Raw genomic sequence first — 25,211 nt, forward strand, 5'->3', positions numbered from 1 at the left:
CTAGCATGCTTAGTACACAATAATTATGTGGTTAGTACTGCATTACTGTGTTAACCATGTCAGTTTCTGTTGCCAGTAGGCATTTTTTTATATGTTATTAGGAGTCAAGAACAGTGTTAAACGTCACTTCCTGTTGCCAGCAGGTGGCGCTATGACTATAACTAAATATGAGCATGGACATGTGTTCAAGAGATAACTCTTATCAAACGTGTGACGTTTGGGGTAGATTGTACATTGCCTTCTTGAGTAACAACAAAGTCCTGTTTCATTGAATTAGCATGCTTTAGCACTTAGCTAAGTATTGCTAGCATGTTTTAATATGTTTCTAGCATGTTTAGAACTCAATGGCATTTTTAACATGTTGCTAGAACGGCATCAACGTGTTAAACATTTCACTTCCTGTTGCCAGTAGGTGGCGCTATTACTATAACTGAATTTGAGCATAGACGTGTTCAGGCCATGATTCTTATCAAACATGTGAAGTTTGGGGCAGATTGGACATTCCATGCCTGAGTTACAGCAAATTCCTATTTAATTGCAGTAATAGCATGCTTTAGCACTTAGCTAAGTGTTTGCTAGCATGTTTCTAGTATGTTGCTAACCTGTTTAGCACTTTCTGGCTCTTTTATATATGTTATTAGGAGACCACAACAGTGTTAAACATGTCACTTCCTGTTGACAGCAGGTGGCGCTATTACTATAACTGAATATTCTCATGTAGATGTGTTCAGGCCATGACTCTTATCAAACGTGTGAAGTTTGGGGCAGATTGGACATTCCATGCCTGTGTTACAGCAAATTCCTATTTAATTGCAGCAATAGCATGCTTTAGCACTTAGCTAAGTGTTTGCTAGCATGTTTTAGCATGTTTCTAGTATGTTGTTAGCATGTTTAGCACTTGCTGGCACTTTTTTTATATGTTTTTATATGTCCACAACAGTGTTTAACATGTCACTTCCTGTTGCCAGCAGGTGGCACTATGACTGTAACTGAATATGAGCATGGTCATGTGTTCAGGACAGAACGTTTATTAAAAGTGTGAAGTTTGGCGCATATTGGACATTGCCTTCTTGAGTAACAACAACATCCTGTTTCATTGAATTAGCATGCTTTACCACTTAGCTAAGTATTGCTAGCATGTTTTAACATTAGCTAGCATGTTTTAACATGTTTCTAGCATGTTTAGACCTCAATGGCATTTTTAACATGTTGCTAGAATGGCATCAATGTGTTAAACATGACACTTCCTGTTGCCAGTAGGTGGCGCTATTACTATAACTGAATATTATCATGTAGATGTGTTCAGGACAGAACGCTTATCAAAAGTGTGAAGTTTGGGGCAGATTGGACATTCCATGCCTGAGTTACAGCAAATTCCTATTTAATTGCAATAATAGCATGCTTTAGCACTTAGCTAAGAGTTTGCTAGCATGTTTTAGCATGCTTCTAGTATGTTGTTAGCATGTTTAGCACTTGCTGGCACTTTTTTATATGTTATTAGGAGTCCATAACAGTGTTAAACATGTCACTTCCTGTTGCCAGCAGGTGGCGCTATGACTATAACTGAATATGAGCATGGCCATGTGTTCAGGACAGAACTCTTATCAAACGTGTGAAGTTTGGGGCAGATTGGACATTCCATGCCTGAGTTACAGCAACTTCCTGTTTCATGGCGAAACATCGAAATTTGTAAGGCCGCCGAGGACCCGCCCTTCGACGAAAACTCAAGATCTTCGCAATTTAACGTCGCAAAGGCCTTAAGATTACACTCACCAAATTTGAAGATGATCAGATTAAAACTGTAGGAGGAGTTCGTTAAAGTACGAGGCCTGAAAATGGCAAAAACTGCACAAAAATCTGAGAGGAAGTTCAAAATGGCTGACTTCCTGTTGTGTTTAGGGCTATGCTCCAAGAGACTTTTTTGTAGGTATTAGGTCATTACACGTATGTACCGAATTTCGTGCACGTACGTTGAACGTTGTGGGAGGCGCACTCCGTTGAACTTTTATAGGTGGCGCTATCGAGCCATTTTGCCCCGTCCAATTCTGAAACCTATATCAGATGTAAATTTTCGCCAGTTCTGACGCGTGTGCAAAGTTTCGTGAGTTTTCGCGCATGTTTAGGCCCTCAAAAATGCAATTCAATGCGGAGAATAATAATAATAATAATAATTAAAGCTGCAAGCAGCGATGAAAGGGCCCTCGCACCCGTGCCATCAACACTCGGTGGCTTTAGGAAGGCAGAGCATGGTTGGGAAATGTACATTTAAGGAGGTATATATAGTAAGAGTATGTCAAAGTCAGTTACAAAATGTTTTGTATAATGGTGATAATAGCATGCTTCATGACTCAGCTAAGTGTTGCTAGCATGTTCAGTCTGTTTCTAGCATGCTTAGTACACAATAATTATGTGGTTAGTACTGCATTACTGTGTTAACCATGTCAGTTTCTGTTGCCAGTAGGTGGCGTTATGACTATAACTGAATATGAGCATGGATGTGTGTTCAGGACAGAACTCTTATCAAACATGTGAAGTTTGGTGCAAATTGGACATTGCCTTCTTGAGTAACAACAAAGTCATGTTTCATTGAATTAGCATTCTTTAGAACTTAGCTAAGCATTGTTAGCATGTTTTAACATGTTGCTAGAACGGCATCAACGTGTTAAACATGTCACTTCCTGTTGCCAGTTGGTGGCGCTATTACTATAACTGAACATTCTCATGTAGATGTGTTCAGGCCATGACTCTTATCAAAAGTGTGAAGTTTGGGGCAGATTGGACATTCCATGCCTGAGTTACAGCAAATTCCTATTTAATTGCAATAATAGCATGCTTTAGCACTTGGCTAAGAGTTTGCTAGCATGTTTTAGCATGTTTCTAGTATGTTGTTAGCATGTTTAACACTTGCTGGCACTGTTTTATATGTTATTAGGAGTCCACAACAGTGTTAAACATGTCACTTCCTGTTGCCAGCAGGTGGCGCTATGACTGTAACTGAATATAAGCATGGTCATGTGTTCAGGACAGAACGCTTATCAAAAGTGTGAAGTTTGGGGCAGATTGGACATTCCATGCCTGAGTTACAGCAAATTCATATTTAATTGCAGTAATATCATTCTTTAGCACTTAGCTAAGTGTTTGCTATTATGTTTTAGCATGTCTCTAGTATGTTGGTAGGATGTTTAGCACCTACTGGCATTTTTTTATATGTTATTAGGAGTCAAGAACAGTGTTAAACGTCACTTCCTGTTGCCAGCAGGTGGCGCTATGACTATAACTAAATATGAGCATGGACATGTGTTCAAGAGATAACTCTTATCAAACGTGTGACGTTTGGGGTAGATTGTACATTGCCTTCTTGAGTAACAACAAAGTCCTGTTTCATTGAATTAGCATGCTTTAGCACTTAGCTAAGTATTGCTAGCATGTTTTAATATGTTTCTAGCATGTTTAGAACTCAATGGCATTTTTAACATGTTGCTAGAACGGCATCAACGTGTTAAACATGTCACTTCCTGTTGCCAGTAGGTGGCGCTATTACTATAACTGAATTTGAGCATAGGCATGCGTTCAGGCCATGATTCTTATCAAACATGTGAAGTTTGGGGCAGATTGGACGTTCCATGCCTGAGTTACAGCAAATTCCTATTTAATTGCAGTAATAGCATGCTTTATCACTTAGCTAAGTGTTTGCTAGCATGTTTCTAGTATGTTGCTAACCTGTTTAGCACTTGCTGGCTCTTTTATATATGTTATTAGGAGACCACAACAGTGTTAAACATGTCACTTCCTGTTGACAGCAGGTGGCGCTATTACTATAACTGAATATTCTCATGTAGATGTGTTCAGGCCATGACTCTTATCAAACGTGTGAAGTTTGGGGCAGATTGGACATTCCATGCCTGTGTTACAGCAAATTCCTATTTAATTGCAGCAATAGCATGCTTTAGCACTTAGCTAAGTGTTTGCTAGCATGTTTTAGCATGTTTCTAGTATGTTGTTAGCATGTTTAGCACTTGCTGGCACTTTTTTTATATGTTTTTATATGTCCACAACAGTGTTTAACATGTCACTTCCTGTTGCCAGCAGGTGGCACTATGACTGTAACTGAATATGAGCATGGTCATGTGTTCAGGACAGAACGTTTATTAAAAGTGTGAAGTTTGGCGCATATTGGACATTGCCTTCTTGAGTAACAACAACATCCTGTTTCATTGAATTAGCATGCTTTACCACTTAGCTAAGTATTGCTAGCATGTTTTAACATTAGCTAGCATGTTTTAACATGTTTCTAGCATGTTTAGACCTCAATGGCATTTTTAACATGTTGCTAGAATGGCATCAACGTGTTAAACATGACACTTCCTGTTGCCAGTAGGTGGCGCTATTACTATAACTGAATATTATCATGTAGATGTGTTCAGGACAGAACGCTTATCAAAAGTGTGAAGTTTGGGGCAGATTGGACATTCCATGCCTGAGTTACAGCAAATTCCTATTTAATTGCAATAATAGCATGCTTTAGCACTTAGCTAAGAGTTTGCTAGCATGTTTTAGCATGCTTCTAGTATGTTGTTAGCATGTTTAGCACTTGCTGGCACTTTTTTATATGTTATTAGGAGTCCATAACAGTGTTAAACATGTCACTTCCTGTTGCCAGCAGGTGGCGCTATGACTATAACTGAATATGAGCATGGCCATGTGTTCAGGACAGAACTCTTATCAAACGTGTGAAGTTTGGGGCAGATTGGACATTCCATGCCTGAGTTACAGCAACTTCCTGTTTCATGGCGAAACATCGGAATTTGTAAGGCCGCCGAGGACCCGCCCTTCGACGAAAACTCAAGATCTTCGCAATTTAACGTCGCAAAGGCCTTAAGATTACACTCACCAAATTTGAAGATGATCAGATTAAAACTGTAGGAGGAGTTCGTTAAAGTACGAGGCCTGAAAATGGCAAAAACTGCACAAAAATCTGAGAGGAAGTTCAAAATGGCTGACTTCCTGTTGTGTTTAGGGCTATGCTCCAAGAGACTTTTTTGTAGGTATTAGGTCATTACACGTATGTACCGAATTTCGTGCACGTACGTTGAACGTTGCGGGAGGCGCACTCCGTTGAACTTTTATAGGTGGCGCTATCGAGCCATTTTGCCCCGTCCAATTCTGAAACCTATATCAGATGTAAATTTTCGCCAGTTCTGACGCGTGTGCAAAGTTTCGTGAGTTTTCGCGCATGTTTAGGCCCTCAAAAATGCAATTCAATGCGGAGAAGAATAATAATAATAATTAAAGCTGCAAGCAGCGATGAAAGGGCCCTCGCACCCGTGCCATCAACACTCGGTGGCTTTAGGAAGACAGAGCATGGTTGGGAAATGTACATTTAAGGAGGTATATATAGTAAGAGTATGTCAAAGTCAGTTACAAAATGTTTTGTATAATGGTGATAATAGCATGCTTCATGACTCAGCTAAGTGTTGCTAGCATGTTTAGTCTGTTTCTAGCATGCTTAGTACACAATAATTATGTGGTTAGTACTGCATTACGGTGTTAACCATGTCAGTTTCTGTTGCCAGTAGGTGGCGTTATGGCTATAACTGAATATGAGCATGGATGTGTGTTCAGGACAGAACTCTTATCAAACGTGTGAAGTTTGGTGCAAATTGGACATTGCCTTCTTGAGTAACAACAAAGTCATGTTTCATTGAATTAACATTCTTTAGCACTTAGCTAAGCATTGTTAGCATGTTTTAACATGTTTCTAGCATGTTTAGAACTCAATGGCATTTTTAACATGTTGCTAGAACGGCATAAAAGTGTTAAACATGTCACTTCCTGTTGCCAGTAGGTGGCGCTATTACTATAACTGAATTTGAGCATAGACATGTGTTCAGGCCATGATTCTTATCAAATGTGTGAAGTTTGGGGCAGATTGGACATTCCATGCCTGAATTACAGCAAATTCCTATTTAATTGCAATAATAGCATGCTTTAGCACTTAGCTAAGAGTTTGCTAGCATGTTTTAGCATGTTTCTAGTATGTTGTTAGCATGTTTAGCACTTGCTGGCACTTTTTTATATGTTATTAGGAGTCCATAACAGTGTTAAACATGTCACTTCCTGCTGCCAGCAGGTGGCGCTATGACTGTAAGCATGATCATGTGTTCAGGACAGAACGCTTATCAAAAGTGTGAAGTTTGGGGCAGATTGGACATTCCTTGCCTGAGTTACAGCAAATTCATATTTAATTGCAGTAATATCATTCTTTAGCACTTAGCTAAGTGTTTGCTAGTATGTTTTAGCAAGTCTCTAGTATGTTGGTAGGATGTTTAGCACCTACTTGCATTTTTTTATATGTTATTAGGAGTCAAGAACAGTGTTAAACGTCACTTCCTGTTGCCAGCAGGTGGCGCTATGACTATAACTAAATATGAGCATGGACATGTGTTCAAGAGATAACTCTTATCAAACGTGTGAAGTTTGGGGTAGATTGTACATTGCCTTCTTGAGTAACAACAAAGTCCTGTTTCATTGAATTAGCATGGTTTAGCACTTAGCTAAGTACTGCTAGCATGTTTTAACATGTTTCTAGCATGTATAGAACTCAATGGCATTTTTAACATGTTGCTAGAACGGCATCAAAGTGTTAAACATGTCACTTCCTGTTGCCAGTAGGTGGTGCTATTACTATAACTGAATTTGAGCATAGACATGTGTTCAGGCCATGATTCTTATCAAATGTGTGAAGTTTGGGGCAGATTGGACATTACATGCCTGAGTTACAGCAAATTCCTATTTAATTGCAGTAATAGCATGCTTTAGCACTTAGCTAAGTGTTTGCTAGCATGTTTCTAGTATGTTGCTAACCTGTTTAGCACTTGTTGGCTCTTTTTTATATGTTATTAGGAGACCACAAGAGTGTTAAACATGTCACTTCCTGTTACCAGTAGGTGGCGCTATTACTATAACTGAATTTTCTCATGTAGATGTGTTCAGGACAGAACGCTTATCAAAAGTGTGAAGTTTGGGGCAGATTGGACATTCCATGCCTGAGTTACAGCAAATTCCTATTTAATTGCAATAATAGCATGCTTTAGCACTTAGCTAAGAGTTTGCTAGCATGTTTTAGCATGCTTCTATTATGTTGTTAGCATGTTTAGCACTTGCTGGCACTTTTTTATATGTTATTAGGAGTCCATATCAGTGTTAAACATGTCACTTCCTGTTGCCAGCAGGTGGCGCTATGACTGTAACTGAATATGAGCATGGTCATGTGTTCAGGACAGAACGCTTATCAAAAGTGTGAAGTTTGGGGCAGATTGGACATTCCATGCCTGAGTTACAGCAACTTCCTGTTTCATGGCGAAACATCGAAATTTGTCAGGCCGCCGAGGACCCGCCCTTTGACGAAAACTCAAGATCTTCGCAATTTAACGTCGCAAAGGCCTTAAGATTACACTCACCAAATTTGAAGATGATCAGATTAAAACTGTAGGAGGAGTTCGTTAAAGTACGAGGCCTGAAAATGGCAAAAACTGCACAAAAATCTGAGAGGAAGTTCAAAATGGCTGACTTCCTGTTGTGTTTAGGGCTATGCTCCAAGAGACTTTTTTGTAGGTATTAGGTCATTACATGTATGTACCGAATTTCGTGCACGTACGTGGAACGTTGCGGGAGGCGCACTCCGTTGAACTTTTATAGGTGGCGCTATCGAGCCATTTTGCCCCGTCCAATTCTGAAACCTATATCAGATGTAAATTTTCGCCAGTTCTGACGCGTGTGCAAAGTTTCGTGAGTTTTCGAGCATGTTTAGGCCCTCAAAAATGCAATTAAATGCGGAGAAGAAGAAGAAGAAGAAGAATAATAATTAAAGCTGCAAGCAGCGATGAAAGGGCCCTCGCACCCGTGCCATCAACACTCGGTGGCTTTAGGAAGGCAGAGCATGGTTGGGAAATGTACATTTAAGGAGGTATATATAGTAAGAGTATGTCAAAGTCAGTTACAAAATGTTTTGTATAATGGTGATAATAGCATGCTTCATGACTCAGCTAAGTGTTGCTAGCATGTTCAGTCTGTTTCTAGCATGCTTAGTACACAATAATTATGTGGTTAGTACTGCATTACTGTGTTAACCATGTCAGTTTCTGTTGCCAGTAGGTGGCGTTATGACTATAACTGAATATGAGCATGGATGTGTGTTCAGGACAGAACTCTTATCAAACATGTGAAGTTTGGTGCAAATTGGACATTGCCTTCTTGAGTAACAACAAAGTCATGTTTCATTGAATTAGCATTCTTTAGAACTTAGCTAAGCATTGTTAGCATGTTTTAACATGTTGCTAGAACGGCATCAACGTGTTAAACATGTCACTTCCTGTTGCCAGTTGGTGGCGCTATTACTATAACTGAACATTCTCATGTAGATGTGTTCAGGCCATGACTCTTATCAAAAGTGTGAAGTTTGGGGCAGATTGGACATTCCATGCCTGAGTTACAGCAAATTCCTATTTAATTGCAATAATAGCATGCTTTAGCACTTGGCTAAGAGTTTGCTAGCATGTTTTAGCATGTTTCTAGTATGTTGTTAGCATGTTTAACACTTGCTGGCACTTTTTTATATGTTATTAGGAGTCCACAACAGTGTTAAACATGTCACTTCCTGTTGCCAGCAGGTGGCGCTATGACTGTAACTGAATATAAGCATGGTCATGTGTTCAGGACAGAACGCTTATCAAAAGTGTGAAGTTTGGGGCAGATTGGACATTCCATGCCTGAGTTACAGCAAATTCATATTTAATTGCAGTAATATCATTCTTTAGCACTTAGCTAAGTGTTTGCTATTATGTTTTAGCATGTCTCTAGTATGTTGGTAGGATGTTTAGCACCTACTGGCATTTTTTTATATGTTATTAGGAGTCAAGAACAGTGTTAAACGTCACTTCCTGTTGCCAGCAGGTGGCGCTATGACTATAACTAAATATGAGCATGGACATGTGTTCAAGAGATAACTCTTATCAAACGTGTGACGTTTGGGGTAGATTGTACATTGCCTTCTTGAGTAACAACAAAGTCCTGTTTCATTGAATTAGCATGCTTTAGCACTTAGCTAAGTATTGCTAGCATGTTTTAATATGTTTCTAGCATGTTTAGAACTCAATGGCATTTTTAACATGTTGCTAGAACGGCATCAACGTGTTAAACATGTCACTTCCTGTTGCCAGTAGGTGGCGCTATTACTATAACTGAATTTGAGCATAGGTATGCGTTCAGGCCATGATTCTTATCAAACATGTGAAGTTTGGGGCAGATTGGACGTTCCATGCCTGAGTTACAGCAAATTCCTATTTAATTGCAGTAATAGCATGCTTTATCACTTAGCTAAGTGTTTGCTAGCATGTTTCTAGTATGTTGCTAACCTGTTTAGCACTTGCTGGCTCTTTTATATATGTTATTAGGAGACCACAACAGTGTTAAACATGTCACTTCCTGTTGACAGCAGGTGGCGCTATTACTATAACTGAATATTCTCATGTAGATGTGTTCAGGCCATGACTCTTATCAAACGTGTGAAGTTTGGGGCAGATTGGACATTCCATGCCTGTGTTACAGCAAATTCCTATTTAATTGCAGCAATAGCATGCTTTAGCACTTAGCTAAGTGTTTGCTAGCATGTTTTAGCATGTTTCTAGTATGTTGTTAGCATGTTTAGCACTTGCTGGCACTTTTTTTATATGTTTTTATATGTCCACAACAGTGTTTAACATGTCACTTCCTGTTGCCAGCAGGTGGCACTATGACTGTAACTGAATATGAGCATGGTCATGTGTTCAGGACAGAACGTTTATTAAAAGTGTGAAGTTTGGCGCATATTGGACATTGCCTTCTTGAGTAACAACAACATCCTGTTTCATTGAATTAGCATGCTTTAGCACTTAGCTAAGTATTGCTAGCATGTTTTAACATGTTTCTAGCATGTTTAGACCTCAATGGCATTTTTAACATGTTGCTAGAATGGCATCAACGTGTTAAACATGACACTTCCTGTTGCCAGTAGGTGGCGCTATTACTATAACTGAATATTATCATGTAGATGTGTTCAGGACAGAACGCTTATCAAAAGTGTGAAGTTTGGGGCAGATTGGACATTCCATGCCTGAGTTACAGCAAATTCCTATTTAATTGCAATAATAGCATGCTTTAGCACTTAGCTAAGAGTTTGCTAGCATGTTTTAGCATGCTTCTAGTATGTTGTTAGCATGTTTCGCACTTGCTGGCACTTTTTTATATGTTATTAGGAGTCCATAACAGTGTTAAACATGTCACTTCCTGTTGCCAGCAGGTGGCGCTATGACTATAACTGAATATGAGCATGGCCATGTGTTCAGGACAGAACTCTTATCAAACGTGTGAAGTTTGGGGGAGATTGGACATTCCATGCCTGAGTTACAGCAACTTCCTGTTTCATGGCGAAACATCGAAATTTGTAAGGCCGCCGAGGACCCGCCCTTCGACGAAAACTCAAGATCTTCGCAATTTAACGTCGCAAAGGCCTTAAGATTACACTCACCAAATTTGAAGATGATCAGATTAAAACTGTAGGAGGAGTTCGTTAAAGTACGAGGCCTGAAAATGGCAAAAACTGCACAAAAATCTGAGAGGAAGTTCAAAATGGCTGACTTCCTGTTGTGTTTAGGGCTATGCTCCAAGAGACTTTTTTGTAGGTATTAGGTCATTACACGTATGTACCGAATTTCGTGCACGTACGTGGAACGTTGCAGGAGGCGCACTCCGTTGAACTTTTATAGGTGGCGCTATCGAGCCATTTTGCCCCGTCCAATTCTGAAACCTATATCAGATGTAAATTTTCGCCAGTTCTGACGCGTGTGCAAAGTTTCGTGAGTTTTCGCGCATGTTTAGGCCCTCAAAAATGCAATTCAATGCGGAGAAGAATAATAATAATAATAATAAACAGAGCAATTCCAAGAGGGTCCTCACACCATCGGTGCTCGGGCCCTAATTAAAGCTGCAAGCAGCGATGAAAGGGCCCTCGCACCCGTGCCATCAACACTCGGTGGCTTTAGGAAGACAGAGCATGGTTGGGAAATGTACATTTAAGGAGGTATATATAGTAAGAGTATGTCAAAGTCAGTTACAAAATGTTTTGTATAATGGTGATAATAGCATGCTTCATGACTCAGCTAAGTGTTGCTAGCATGTTTAGTCTGTTTCTAGCATGCTTAGTACACAATAATTATGTGGTTAGTACTGCATTACGGTGTTAACCATGTCAGTTTCTGTTGCCAGTAGGTGGCGTTATGGCTATAACTGAATATGAGCATGGATGTGTGTTCAGGACAGAACTCTTATCAAACGTGTGAAGTTTGGTGCAAATTGGACATTGCCTTCTTGAGTAACAACAAAGTCATGTTTCATTGAATTAACATTCTTTAGCACTTAGCTAAGCATTGTTAGCATGTTTTAACATGTTTCTAGCATGTTTAGAACTCAATGGCATTTTTAACATGTTGCTAGAACGGCATAAAAGTGTTAAACATGTCACTTCCTGTTGCCAGTAGGTGGCGCTATTACTATAACTGAATTTGAGCATAGACATGTGTTCAGGCCATGATTCTTATCAAATGTGTGAAGTTTGGGGCAGATTGGACATTCCATGCCTGAATTACAGCAAATTCCTATTTAATTGCAATAATAGCATGCTTTAGCACTTAGCTAAGAGTTTGCTAGCATGTTTTAGCATGTTTCTAGTATGTTGTTAGCATGTTTAGCACTTGCTGGCACTTTTTTATATGTTATTAGGAGTCCATAACAGTGTTAAACATGTCACTTCCTGCTGCCAGCAGGTGGCGCTATGACTGTAAGCATGATCATGTGTTCAGGACAGAACGCTTATCAAAAGTGTGAAGTTTGGGGCAGATTGGACATTCCTTGCCTGAGTTACAGCAAATTCATATTTAATTGCAGTAATATCATTCTTTAGCACTTAGCTAAGTGTTTGCTAGTATGTTTTAGCAAGTCTCTAGTATGTTGGTAGGATGTTTAGCACCTACTTGCATTTTTTTATATGTTATTAGGAGTCAAGAACAGTGTTAAACGTCACTTCCTGTTGCCAGCAGGTGGCGCTATGACTATAACTAAATATGAGCATGGACATGTGTTCAAGAGATAACTCTTATCAAACGTGTGAAGTTTGGGGTAGATTGTACATTGCCTTCTTGAGTAACAACAAAGTCCTGTTTCATTGAATTAGCATGGTTTAGCACTTAGCTAAGTACTGCTAGCATGTTTTAACATGTTTCTAGCATGTATAGAACTCAATGGCATTTTTAACATGTTGCTAGAACGGCATCAAAGTGTTAAACATGTCACTTCCTGTTGCCAGTAGGTGGTGCTATTACTATAACTGAATTTGAGCATAGACATGTGTTCAGGCCATGATTCTTATCAAATGTGTGAAGTTTGGGGCAGATTGGACATTACATGCCTGAGTTACAGCAAATTCCTATTTAATTGCAGTAATAGCATGCTTTAGCACTTAGCTAAGTGTTTGCTAGCATGTTTCTAGTATGTTGCTAACCTGTTTAGCACTTGTTGGCTCTTTTTTATATGTTATTAGGAGACCACAAGAGTGTTAAACATGTCACTTCCTGTTACCAGTAGGTGGCGCTATTACTATAACTGAATTTTCTCATGTAGATGTGTTCAGGACAGAACGCTTATCAAAAGTGTGAAGTTTGGGGCAGATTGGACATTCCATGCCTGAGTTACAGCAAATTCCTATTTAATTGCAATAATAGCATGCTTTAGCACTTAGCTAAGAGTTTGCTAGCATGTTTTAGCATGCTTCTATTATGTTGTTAGCATGTTTAGCACTTGCTGGCACTTTTTTATATGTTATTAGGAGTCCATATCAGTGTTAAACATGTCACTTCCTGTTGCCAGCAGGTGGCGCTATGACTGTAACTGAATATGAGCATGGTCATGTGTTCAGGACAGAACGCTTATCAAAAGTGTGAAGTTTGGGGCAGATTGGACATTCCATGCCTGAGTTACAGCAACTTCCTGTTTCATGGCGAAACATCGAAATTTGTCAGGCCGCCGAGGACCCGCCCTTTGACGAAAACTCAAGATCTTCGCAATTTAACGTCGCAAAGGCCTTAAGATTACACTCACCAAATTTGAAGATGATCAGATTAAAACTGTAGGAGGAGTTCGTTAAAGTACGAGGCCTGAAAATGGCAAAAACTGCACAAAAATCTGAGAGGAAGTTCAAAATGGCTGACTTCCTGTTGTGTTTAGGGCTATGCTCCAAGAGACTTTTTTGTAGGTATTAGGTCATTACATGTATGTACCGAATTTCGTGCACGTACGTGGAACGTTGCGGGAGGCGCACTCCGTTGAACTTTTATAGGTGGCGCTATCGAGCCATTTTGCCCCGTCCAATTCTGAAACCTATATCAGATGTAAATTTTCGCCAGTTCTGACGCGTGTGCAAAGTTTCGTGAGTTTTCGAGCATGTTTAGGCCCTCAAAAATGCAATTAAATGCGGAGAAGAAGAAGAAGAATAATAATAATTAAAGCTGCAAGCAGCGTTGAAAGGGCCCTCGCACCCGTGCCATCAACACTCGGTGGCTTTAGGAAGACAGAGCATGGTTGGGAAATGTACATTTAAGGAGGTATATATAGTAAGAGTATGTCAAAGTCAGTTACAAAATGTTTTGTATAATGGTGATAATAGCATGCTTCATGACTCAGCTAAGTGTTGCTAGCATGTTTAGTCTGTTTCTAGCATGCTTAGTACACAATAATTATGTGGTTAGTACTGCATTACGGTGTTAACCATGTCAGTTTCTGTTGCCAGTAGGTGGCGTTATGGCTATAACTGAATATGAGCATGGATGTGTGTTCAGGACAGAACTCTTATCAAACGTGTGAAGTTTGGTGCAAATTGGACATTGCCTTCTTGAGTAACAACAAAGTCATGTTTCATTGAATTAACATTCTTTAGCACTTAGCTAAGCATTGTTAGCATGTTTTAACATGTTTCTAGCATGTTTAGAACTCAATGGCATTTTTAACATGTTGCTAGAACGGCATAAAAGTGTTAAACATGTCACTTCCTGTTGCCAGTAGGTGGCGCTATTACTATAACTGAATTTGAGCATAGACATGTGTTCAGGCCATGATTCTTATCAAATGTGTGAAGTTTGGGGCAGATTGGACATTCCATGCCTGAATTACAGCAAATTCCTATTTAATTGCAATAATAGCATGCTTTAGCACTTAGCTAAGAGTTTGCTAGCATGTTTTAGCATGTTTCTAGTATGTTGTTAGCATGTTTAGCACTTGCTGGCACTTTTTTATATGTTATTAGGAGTCCATAACAGTGTTAAACATGTCACTTCCTGCTGCCAGCAGGTGGCGCTATGACTGTAAGCATGATCATGTGTTCAGGACAGAACGCTTATCAAAAGTGTGAAGTTTGGGGCAGATTGGACATTCCTTGCCTGAGTTACAGCAAATTCATATTTAATTGCAGTAATATCATTCTTTAGCACTTAGCTAAGTGTTTGCTAGTATGTTTTAGCAAGTCTCTAGTATGTTGGTAGGATGTTTAGCACCTACTTGCATTTTTTTATATGTTATTAGGAGTCAAGAACAGTGTTAAACGTCACTTCCTGTTGCCAGCAGGTGGCGCTATGACTATAACTAAATATGAGCATGGACATGTGTTCAAGAGATAACACTTATCAAACGTGTGAAGTTTGGGGTAGATTGTACATTGCCTTCTTGAGTAACAACAAAGTCCTGTTTCATTGAATTAGCATGGTTTAGCACTTAGCTAAGTACTGCTAGCATGTTTTAACATGTTTCTAGCATGTATAGAACTCAATGGCATTTTTAACATGTTGCTAGAACGGCATCAAAGTGTTAAACATGTCACTTCCTGTTGCCAGTAGGTGGTGCTATTACTATAACTGAATTTGAGCATAGACATGTGTTCAGGCCATGATTCTTATCAAATGTGTGAAGTTTGGGGCAGATTGGACATTACATGCCTGAGTTACAGCAAATTCCTATTTAATTGCAGTAATAGCATGCTTTAGCACTTAGCTAAGTGTTTGCTAGCATGTTTCTAGTATGTTGCTAACCTGTTTAGCACTTGTTGGCTCTTTTTTATATGTTATTAGGAGACCACAAGAGTGTTAAACATGTCACTTCCTGTTACCAGTAGGTGGCGCTATTACTATAACTGAATTTTCTCATGTAGATGTGTTCAGGACAGAACGCTTATCAAAAGTGTGAAGTTTGGGGCAGATTGGACATTCCATGCCTGAGTTACAGCAAATTCCTATTTAATTGCAATAATAGCATGCTTTAGCACTTAGCTAAGAGTTTGCTAGCATGTTTTAGCATGCTTCTATTATGTTGTTAGCATGTTTAGCACTTGCTGGCACTTTTTTATATGTTATTAGGAGTCCATATCAGTGTTAAACATGTCACTTCCTGTTGCCAGCAGGTGGCGCTATGACTGTAACTGAATATGAGCATGGTCATGTGTTCAGGACAGAACGCTTATCAAAAGTGTGAAGTTTGGGGCAGATTGGACATTCCATGCCTGAGTTACAGCAACTTCCTGTTTCATGGCGAAACATCGAAATTTGTCAGGCCGCCGAGGACCCGCCCTTTGACGAAAACTCAAGATCTTCGCAATTTAACGTCGCAAAGGCCTTAAGATTACACTCACCAAATTTGAAGATGATCAGATTAAAACTGTAGGAGGAGTTCGTTAAAGTACGAGGCCTGAAAATGGCAAAAACTGCACAAAAATCTGAGAGGAAGTTCAAAATGGCTGACTTCCTGTTGTGTTTAGGGCTATGCTCCAAGAGACTTTTTTGTAGGTATTAGGTCATTACATGTATGTACCGAATTTCGTGCACGTACGTGGAACGTTGCGGGAGGCGCACTCCGTTGAACTTTTATAGGTGGCGCTATCGAGCCATTTTGCCCCGTCCAATTCTGAAACCTATATCAGATGTAAATTTTCGCCAGTTCTGACGCGTGTGCAAAGTTTCGTGAGTTTTCGCGCATGTTTAGGCCCTCAAAAATGCAATTCAATGCGGAGAAGAATAATAATAATAATAATAAACAGAGCAATTCCAAGAGGGTCCTCACACCATCGGTGCTCGGGCCCTAATTAAAGCTGCAAGCAGCGATGAAAGGGCCCTCGCACCCGTGCCATCAACACTCGGTGGCTTTAGGAAGGCAGAGCATGGTTGGGAAATGTACATTTAAGGAGGTATATATAGTAAGAGTATGTCAAAGTCAGTTACAAAATGTTTTGTATAATGGTGATAATAGCATGCTTCATGACTCAGCTAAGTGTTGCTAGCATGTTCAGTCTGTTTCTAGCATGCTTAGTACACAATAATTATGTGGTTAGTACTGCATTACTGTGTTAACCATGTCAGTTTCTGTTGCCAGTAGGTGGCGTTATGACTATAACTGAATATGAGCATGGATGTGTGTTCAGGACAGAACTCTTATCAAACATGTGAAGTTTGGTGCAAATTGGACATTGCCTTCTTGAGTAACAACAAAGTCATGTTTCATTGAATTAGCATTCTTTAGAACTTAGCTAAGCATTGTTAGCATGTTTTAACATGTTGCTAGAACGGCATCAACGTGTTAAACATGTCACTTCCTGTTGCCAGTTGGTGGCGCTATTACTATAACTGAACATTCTCATGTAGATGTGTTCAGGCCATGACTCTTATCAAAAGTGTGAAGTTTGGGGCAGATTGGACATTCCATGCCTGAGTTACAGCAAATTCCTATTTAATTGCAATAATAGCATGCTTTAGCACTTGGCTAAGAGTTTGCTAGCATGTTTTAGCATGTTTCTAGTATGTTGTTAGCATGTTTAACACTTGCTGGCACTTTTTTATATGTTATTAGGAGTCCACAACAGTGTTAAACATGTCACTTCCTGTTGCCAGCAGGTGGCGCTATGACTGTAACTGAATATAAGCATGGTCATGTGTTCAGGACAGAACGCTTATCAAAAGTGTGAAGTTTGGGGCAGATTGGACATTCCATGCCTGAGTTACAGCAAATTCATATTTAATTGCAGTAATATCATTCTTTAGCACTTAGCTAAGTGTTTGCTATTATGTTTTAGCATGTCTCTAGTATGTTGGTAGGATGTTTAGCACCTACTGGCATTTTTTTATATGTTATTAGGAGTCAAGAACAGTGTTAAACGTCACTTCCTGTTGCCAGCAGGTGGCGCTATGACTATAACTAAATATGAGCATGGACATGTGTTCAAGAGATAACTCTTATCAAACGTGTGACGTTTGGGGTAGATTGTACATTGCCTTCTTGAGTAACAACAAAGTCCTGTTTCATTGAATTAGCATGCTTTAGCACTTAGCTAAGTATTGCTAGCATGTTTTAATATGTTTCTAGCATGTTTAGAACTCAATGGCATTTTTAACATGTTGCTAGAACGGCATCAACGTGTTAAACATGTCACTTCCTGTTGCCAGTAGGTGGCGCTATTACTATAACTGAATTTGAGCATAGGCATGCGTTCAGGCCATGATTCTTATCAAACATGTGAAGTTTGGGGCAGATTGGACGTTCCATGCCTGAGTTACAGCAAATTCCTATTTAATTGCAGTAATAGCATTCTTTATCACTTAGCTAAGTGTTTGCTAGCATGTTTCTAGTATGTTGCTAACCTGTTTAGCACTTGCTGGCTCTTTTATATATGTTATTAGGAGACCACAACAGTGTTAAACATGTCACTTCCTGTTGACAGCAGGTGGCGCTATTACTATAACTGAATATTCTCATGTAGATGTGTTCAGGCCATGACTCTTATCAAACGTGTGAAGTTTGGGGCAGATTGGACATTCCATGCCTGTGTTACAGCAAATTCCTATTTAATTGCAGCAATAGCATGCTTTAGCACTTAGCTAAGTGTTTGCTAGCATGTTTTAGCATGTTTCTAGTATGTTGTTAGCATGTTTAGCACTTGCTGGCACTTTTTTTATATGTTTTTATATGTCCACAACAGTGTTTAACATGTCACTTCCTGTTGCCAGCAGGTGGCACTATGACTGTAACTGAATATGAGCATGGTCATGTGTTCAGGACAGAACGTTTATTAAAAGTGTGAAGTTTGGCGCATATTGGACATTGCCTTCTTGAGTAACAACAACATCCTGTTTCATTGAATTAGCATGCTTTAGCACTTAGCTAAGTATTGCTAGCATGTTTTAACATGTTTCTAGCATGTTTAGACCTCAATGGCATTTTTAACATGTTGCTAGAATGGCATCAACGTGTTAAACATGACACTTCCTGTTGCCAGTAGGTGGCGCTATTACTATAACTGAATATTATCATGTAGATGTGTTCAGGACAGAACGCTTATCAAAAGTGTGAAGTTTGGGGCAGATTGGACATTCCATGCCTGAGTTACAGCAAATTCCTATTTAATTGCAATAATAGCATGCTTTAGCACTTAGCTAAGAGTTTGCTAGCATGTTTTAGCATGCTTCTAGTATGTTGTTAGCATGTTTCGCACTTGCTGGCACTTTTTTATATGTTATTAGGAGTCCATAACAGTGTTAAACATGTCACTTCCTGTTGCCAGCAGGTGGCGCTATGACTATAACTGAATATGAGCATGGCCATGTGTTCAGGACAGAACTCTTATCAAACGTGTGAAGTTTGGGGGAGATTGGACATTCCATGCCTGAGTTACAGCAACTTCCTGTTTCATGGCGAAACATCGAAATTTGTAAGGCCGCCGAGGACCCGCCCTTCGACGAAAACTCAAGATCTTCGCAATTTAACGTCGCAAAGGCCTTAAGATTACACTCACCAAATTTGAAGATGATCAGATTAAAACTGTAGGAGGAGTTCGTTAAAGTACGAGGCCTGAAAATGGCAAAAACTGCACAAAAATCTGAGAGGAAGTTCAAAATGGCTGACTTCCTGTTGTGTTTAGGGCTATGCTCCAAGAGACTTTTTTGTAGGTATTAGGTCATTACACGTATGTACCGAATTTCGTGCACGTACGTGGAACGTTGCAGGAGGCGCACTCCGTTGAACTTTTATAGGTGGCGCTATCGAGCCATTTTGCCCCGTCCAATTCTGAAACCTATATCAGATGTAAATTTTCGCCAGTTCTGACGCGTGTGCAAAGTTTCGTGAGTTTTCGCGCATGTTTAGGCCCTCAAAAATGCAATTCAATGCGGAGAAGAATAATAATAATAATAATAAACAGAGCAATTCCAAGAGGGTCCTCACACCATCGGTGCTCGGGCCCTAATAATAATAATAAACAGAGCAATTCCAAGAGGGTCCTCACACCATCGGTGCTCGGGCCCTAATAATAAATATAGCTGCGAGCAGCGATTACGGGCCCAAGCCGGTGGCACCGCAACCCCGGTGCCTTTAGTTACCTAAAGGCACCGGGGTGGCGGTACCGCCGGCTTTGGCACTTCATCACTGCTCGCAGCTATATTTATATATATATATATAAAAGACCAAAAATATTACTTGACTTACCTTATTCTGATTTTATGATACACTCAAAATATTCCACAACAAATCCTTTAAATTTAATGTAAAAATAAAAATGAAAGAAAGCAGTGTTGGGCTCACGTAACCCTCTTGTTTCAACATTTGCGATGTATTTGGATGCTAAACTATTCTTTATTATAGGCTTTGTTCTTCACTCATGTTCCAATATCGATGGAAAAAATCATCCTCTTCACAAGCGCAAAAATGTGCTTGGAAACATCACAGTGGAGCGGTGCTTACTGTGAATGTATGAATTGTACTACTGACTATTTAGAGCAGTGTAATTTTTATATGTTAGGTTGACTATTTTATTATTATATTTTATGAAGGCTATAATGAACAGGCAGCGATGTCAAGATTACAATGCTGGAATGTGTGTGTGTGTGTGTGTGTGTGTGTGTGTGTGTGTGTGTGTGTGTGTGTGTGTGTGTGTGTGTGTGTGTGTGTGTGTGTGTGTGTGTGTGTTCATGTTTTTCTATCCCGGTGGGGACTTCAACCTGAATGCACACCGACTCATGGGGACTCGTGTCACAGTGGGGACCTAAATAGAGGTCCCCATGGGTAAACAAGCTTATAAATCATACAGAATGAGTTTTTTTTGGAAATGTAAAAATGCAGAAAGTTTTCTGGGATAGGTAGGTTTAGGGGTAGGGTTAGTGTGAGGAGATAGAATATACAGTTTGTACAGTATAAAACCATTAAGTCTATGGAGAGTCCCAACAAAGATAGTAAACCGTGTGTGTGTGTGTGTGTGTGGCGTGGGTGCGATTGAAAAAAAAAACATACTCCGTCATTATACAGGACGACATTCAAACTGCAAAGTGTTAACTTATATTTGTGTACAGTCGCAATAAAACACAACATTGTGCTTTTGTAAAATAATTTCAAGCAATCCTCCCCCCAAAAGGTGCTAATTTTAAAATTAAAATAAAATGCTCATATTAGCGATTTAAAACGGTGCGCATCCACGGTGAGGAACGAGCAGAACAGAGTGAACGTTTTTCAGTTAATTCCTACTTCTATAGGAATTCATTTGAAACGCTCGCTCAACCACTATCAATATCAGTGCGGACTAACATATTTTACTTTCGTTTTTAAGTTGGCAATTCAAAAGCCCCCAGCGGTGTTACACGTCGATTAACCGGTGGGAAAATATCCTCAGACACATACCTAATAAATGTATATTTAAATACAATATTGGCCTACCTGGTAAAAAGTTTTATATACTATTTTGATGTCCTTTTGGACACAAGAGGGCAGTATAGCCCTATGTTTGCTTTTTTGTTTAACCAAATAGCACTAAATAGCCTGTTTTTAACTTTTTCATTCTTCTTGAATTGCAAAAACAGAATAAAATGGGTTTAGTTGTGATATTTGTATACTTTTATATAGAAATAAATGGTATATAATTACATTTTTAGAAGATTTTTAGTGTTTCCTTTTTGGACATTACTTTAATCCCTCGCCATAGCAAAACCGTTTAAGATATTTATTATCCATTCACAATTTAGCATATTTAATGTATTTTCATCATGTTGAAAAAGTTTGGTGGGAATAAAATAAATAGTTTAAGAGGAGTGGCTAAAAATTCAGAGGCTGATTTAGCAAAAAAAAATCCACATTCAGACCAAAATATCTGACTTCCTGATGGCTGGAGCTAATGAATGTAAATTAGAAAGTTGTCCGGCTTGATGAGAACAATATACAAACAATTTTTTTTTTACTGTAGTTAAAACTAACCCCCCCACTTTTGTCAAAAGCATGTTGAAAGTGACACACTTCCTGCTGCCAGTTGGTGGCGCTATAACTTTGACTCACAATAGCTACATCCATCTGATCGGCCTCTTACCACGAACACACTGCTGAAGTTTCATCAAGATCAGTTAATGTATGCAGAAATTATTCCACTTCGTGTTTCTCTTTTCTCGCCATAAATTTGATTCCTCGCCACGGCCAAACCGTTCAAGATATCAAAAATCCGTCCGCAATTTAGCATCCTCAAAGTCTTGACTACATGCTGACTGAGTTTGGAGGTGATTGAATGAATTCTCTAGGAGGAGTACATCACATTCCACAGCAAGCGTTTTCCAAACAACCCATAATAGCCGACTTCCTGTTGGGCTGGCGTGAAACTTGACAGAGGGAAAGTTGTTCGGCCTGATGACATCTATATGTGTACCGAGTTTCATATTAATTCATGCAAGCGTGTTTGATATATGGACCAAGTTTTCAGACCCCGTTCAAGGGGGCGCTGTTGAGCCCCCCTGCCACGCCCGTTTCTGAAACTTTTCACATGTCTACTGGCTAATAAGTGTTATGTGTCTGTCGAGTTTCATCCAATTTCAAGCATGCTAAGAGTCTCAAACGCATCCGAAAAGAACATTAAAGTTTGATGCGTTGCCACGGCAACAGTATCTAAGATATAAATAATCCTTTCACAGGTCTACATCTGCCGTGTATCTACATTATACACATAAAGTTTGAAGCAAATCGGGTAAAACTAAGCGGGTGATTTCAAAGCATTTTGAAAGTGACAAACTTCCTGCTGCCAGTTGGTGGCGCTATAACTTTGACTCACAATAATTACATCCATCTGATCGGCCTTTTACAACGAACACATTGCTGAAGTTTCATCAAGATCAGTTAATGTATGCAGAAGTTATAACACACTTCCTGTGTCCCATTATTCGCCATAAATTCGATTCCTCGCCACGGCCAAACCGTTCGAGATATAAAAAATCCGTTCGCAATTTAGCATCCTCAATGTCTTGACTTCATTCACACCGAGTTTGGTGGCGATCGGATGAATTCCCTAGGAGGAGTATTTCACATTCCATTGTATGCGTTTTCCAAACAACGTATAATAACCGACTTCCTGTTGGGCTGGTGTAAAACTTAGAGCACGAAAGTTGTTCGGCCCGATGAGATCTATATGTGTACTGAGTTTCATATTATTACATGCAAGCGTGTTTGATTTATGGACCAAGTTTTCAGACACCATTCCAGGGGGCGCTGTCGAGCCGCCGTGCCACGCCCGGGTACCAGCTTCAGTCCGGCCCTGATGGCCGCAGGTTCTGACGTGTGTGCAAAATTTCAAGAGTTTTTGAGCATGTTAAGGGCCCCAAAAGTGCCCGAAAGGTTGACAAAATAATAATAATAATAATAATAATAATAATAAAATATAGCTGCGAGCAGCGATTACGGGCCCAAGCCGGTGGCACCGCAACCCCGGTGCCTTTAGTTACCTAAAGGCACCGGGGTGGCGGTACCACCGGCTTTGGCCCTCCATCGCTGCTCGCAGCTATATTTATATATATATATATATATATATATATATACATATATATATATATATACATACATACATACACACACATACATATATATATATATATATTATTGTTCAAAAGTTTGGGGTCAGTAAGATTTTTAATGTTTTTAGGAGAAGTCTCTTCTGCTCACCAAGGCTGCATTTATTGATTAAAAATACAAACAAAAACAGTAATATTGTGAAATATTATTCCAATTTAAAACAGCTGTTTTCAATTTTTAAATATTTTACATAGTAATTCATTTCTGTGATCAAAGTTGAGTTTTCAGCATCATTACTCCAGTCTTCAGTGTCACATGATCCTTCAGAAATCATACTAATATGATGATTGATGCTCAATAAATATTCATTATTATTTTCAATGTTGAAAACAGTTGTGTACAGATTTTTTTTTTTCAAAATGCTTTGATGAATGTAAAGTTCAAAAGAACAGCATATATTTCAAATATATATATTTTTAACATTATAAATGTCTTTACTGTAACTGTTGATCAGTTTAACTCATCCTTCATAAATAAAAGTACTGATTTATTTTATTTATTTCCCCAAAAAATAAAATTTTAATTATTACTAACCCAAAACTTTTGAGCGGTAGTGTTTAACGTTACAAAAGCTTTAGATTTCAGATAAATGCTGTTCTTTTGAACTTTCTATTCATCAAAGACTGTACACAACTGTTTTCGACATTTAAAATAATAATGAATGTTTCTTGAGTATCAATCATCATATTAGAATAATTTCTGAAGGATCATGTGACAGTGACGACTGGAGTAATGATGCTGAAAACTCAGCTTTGATCACAGGAATAAATAACAGTTTAAAATATATTAAAATAGAAAGCAGCTGTTTTAAATTGGAATAATATTTTACAATATTACTGTTTTTGTTTGTATTTTTAATCAAATAAATGCAGCCTTGGTGAGCAGAAGAAACTTCTCTGTTATGTGCGCGCCACAGACTGCACGCACGTCCGCTTAGAGTTCCGCCTTTTGCCTTCCGTCAATATTACGTTATTAGAAAATATTTTTTTAGAGAATCGATTTTTTGACATTTGTGAATCGATTCAGAATCGTCCACGTCCGCATCGCGATGCATCTAAGAATAAATTTTTTCTCCCACCCCTAGATTTCATACAACAGGTTAATAAACAGTTACAATTAAGTCACTTACATTTTAGATGCAATGTTGACTGTTTTTGTTCTGTTTCAGCAGCGAAAATAGTTAAACAAAGATCACGGCAGAACCATCACGCATCACGTGTTTTCTCATAACTGAACGATTCAGCATTTTTAACGAATCGGTTGACTCAAAGATTGAATGATCAATCCATAAACATCTGTCTTAATCGACTCATTCGAACGAATCGTTTGAACGAATGAATCAATGACTCGCTTATTAAGATGGATGCCTGGCGACACCTAATGGCGGTTTAGTGTTGTTTAAAAGCATCATTCTTTCCCACATGTGTGTGATTTGTGTGTGCAACATTATCATTATTTTTCTTACACTATTATATTAGCGATTTAAAAGCACCCACTCGTGTCACACGTCGATTAACCGGTGGGAAAATATCCTCAGACACATCCCTAATACATGTATATTTAAATACAATATTGGCCTACCTGGTAAAAAGTTTTATATACTATTTTGATGTCCTTTTGGACACAAGAGGGCAGTATAGCCCTATGTTTGCTTTTTTGTTGAACCAAATAGCACTAAATAGCCTGTTTTAACTTTTTCATTCTTCTTGAATTGCAAAAACAGAATAAAATGGGTTTAGTTGTGATATTTGTATACTTTTATATAGAAATAAATGGTATATAATTACATTTTTAGAAGATTTTTAGTGTTTCCTTTTTGGACATTATTTAATCCCTCGCCATAGCAAAACCGTTTGAGATATTTATTATCCGTTCACAATTTAGCATATTTAATGTAGTTTCATCATGTTGAAAAAGTTTGGTACGAATAAAATAAATAGTTTAAGAGGAGTGGCTAAAAATTCAGAGGCTGATTTTGCAAAAAAATCCACATTCAGACCAAAATATCTGACTTCCTGATGGCCAGAGCTATTGAATGTAAATTAGAAAGTTGTCCGGCTTGATGAGAACAATATACAAACTATTTTTTCTTTACTGTAGTTAAAACTAACCCCCCCACTTTTGTCAAAAGCATGTTGAAAGTGACACACTTCCTGCTGCCAGTTGGTGGCGCTATAACTTTGACTCACAATAGCTACATCCATCTGATCGGCCTCTTACCA

Source organism: Squalius cephalus, assembly GCF_949319135.1.
Source record: "Squalius cephalus genome assembly, chromosome: 12".
Taxonomy (NCBI): Eukaryota; Metazoa; Chordata; class Actinopteri; order Cypriniformes; family Leuciscidae; genus Squalius; species Squalius cephalus.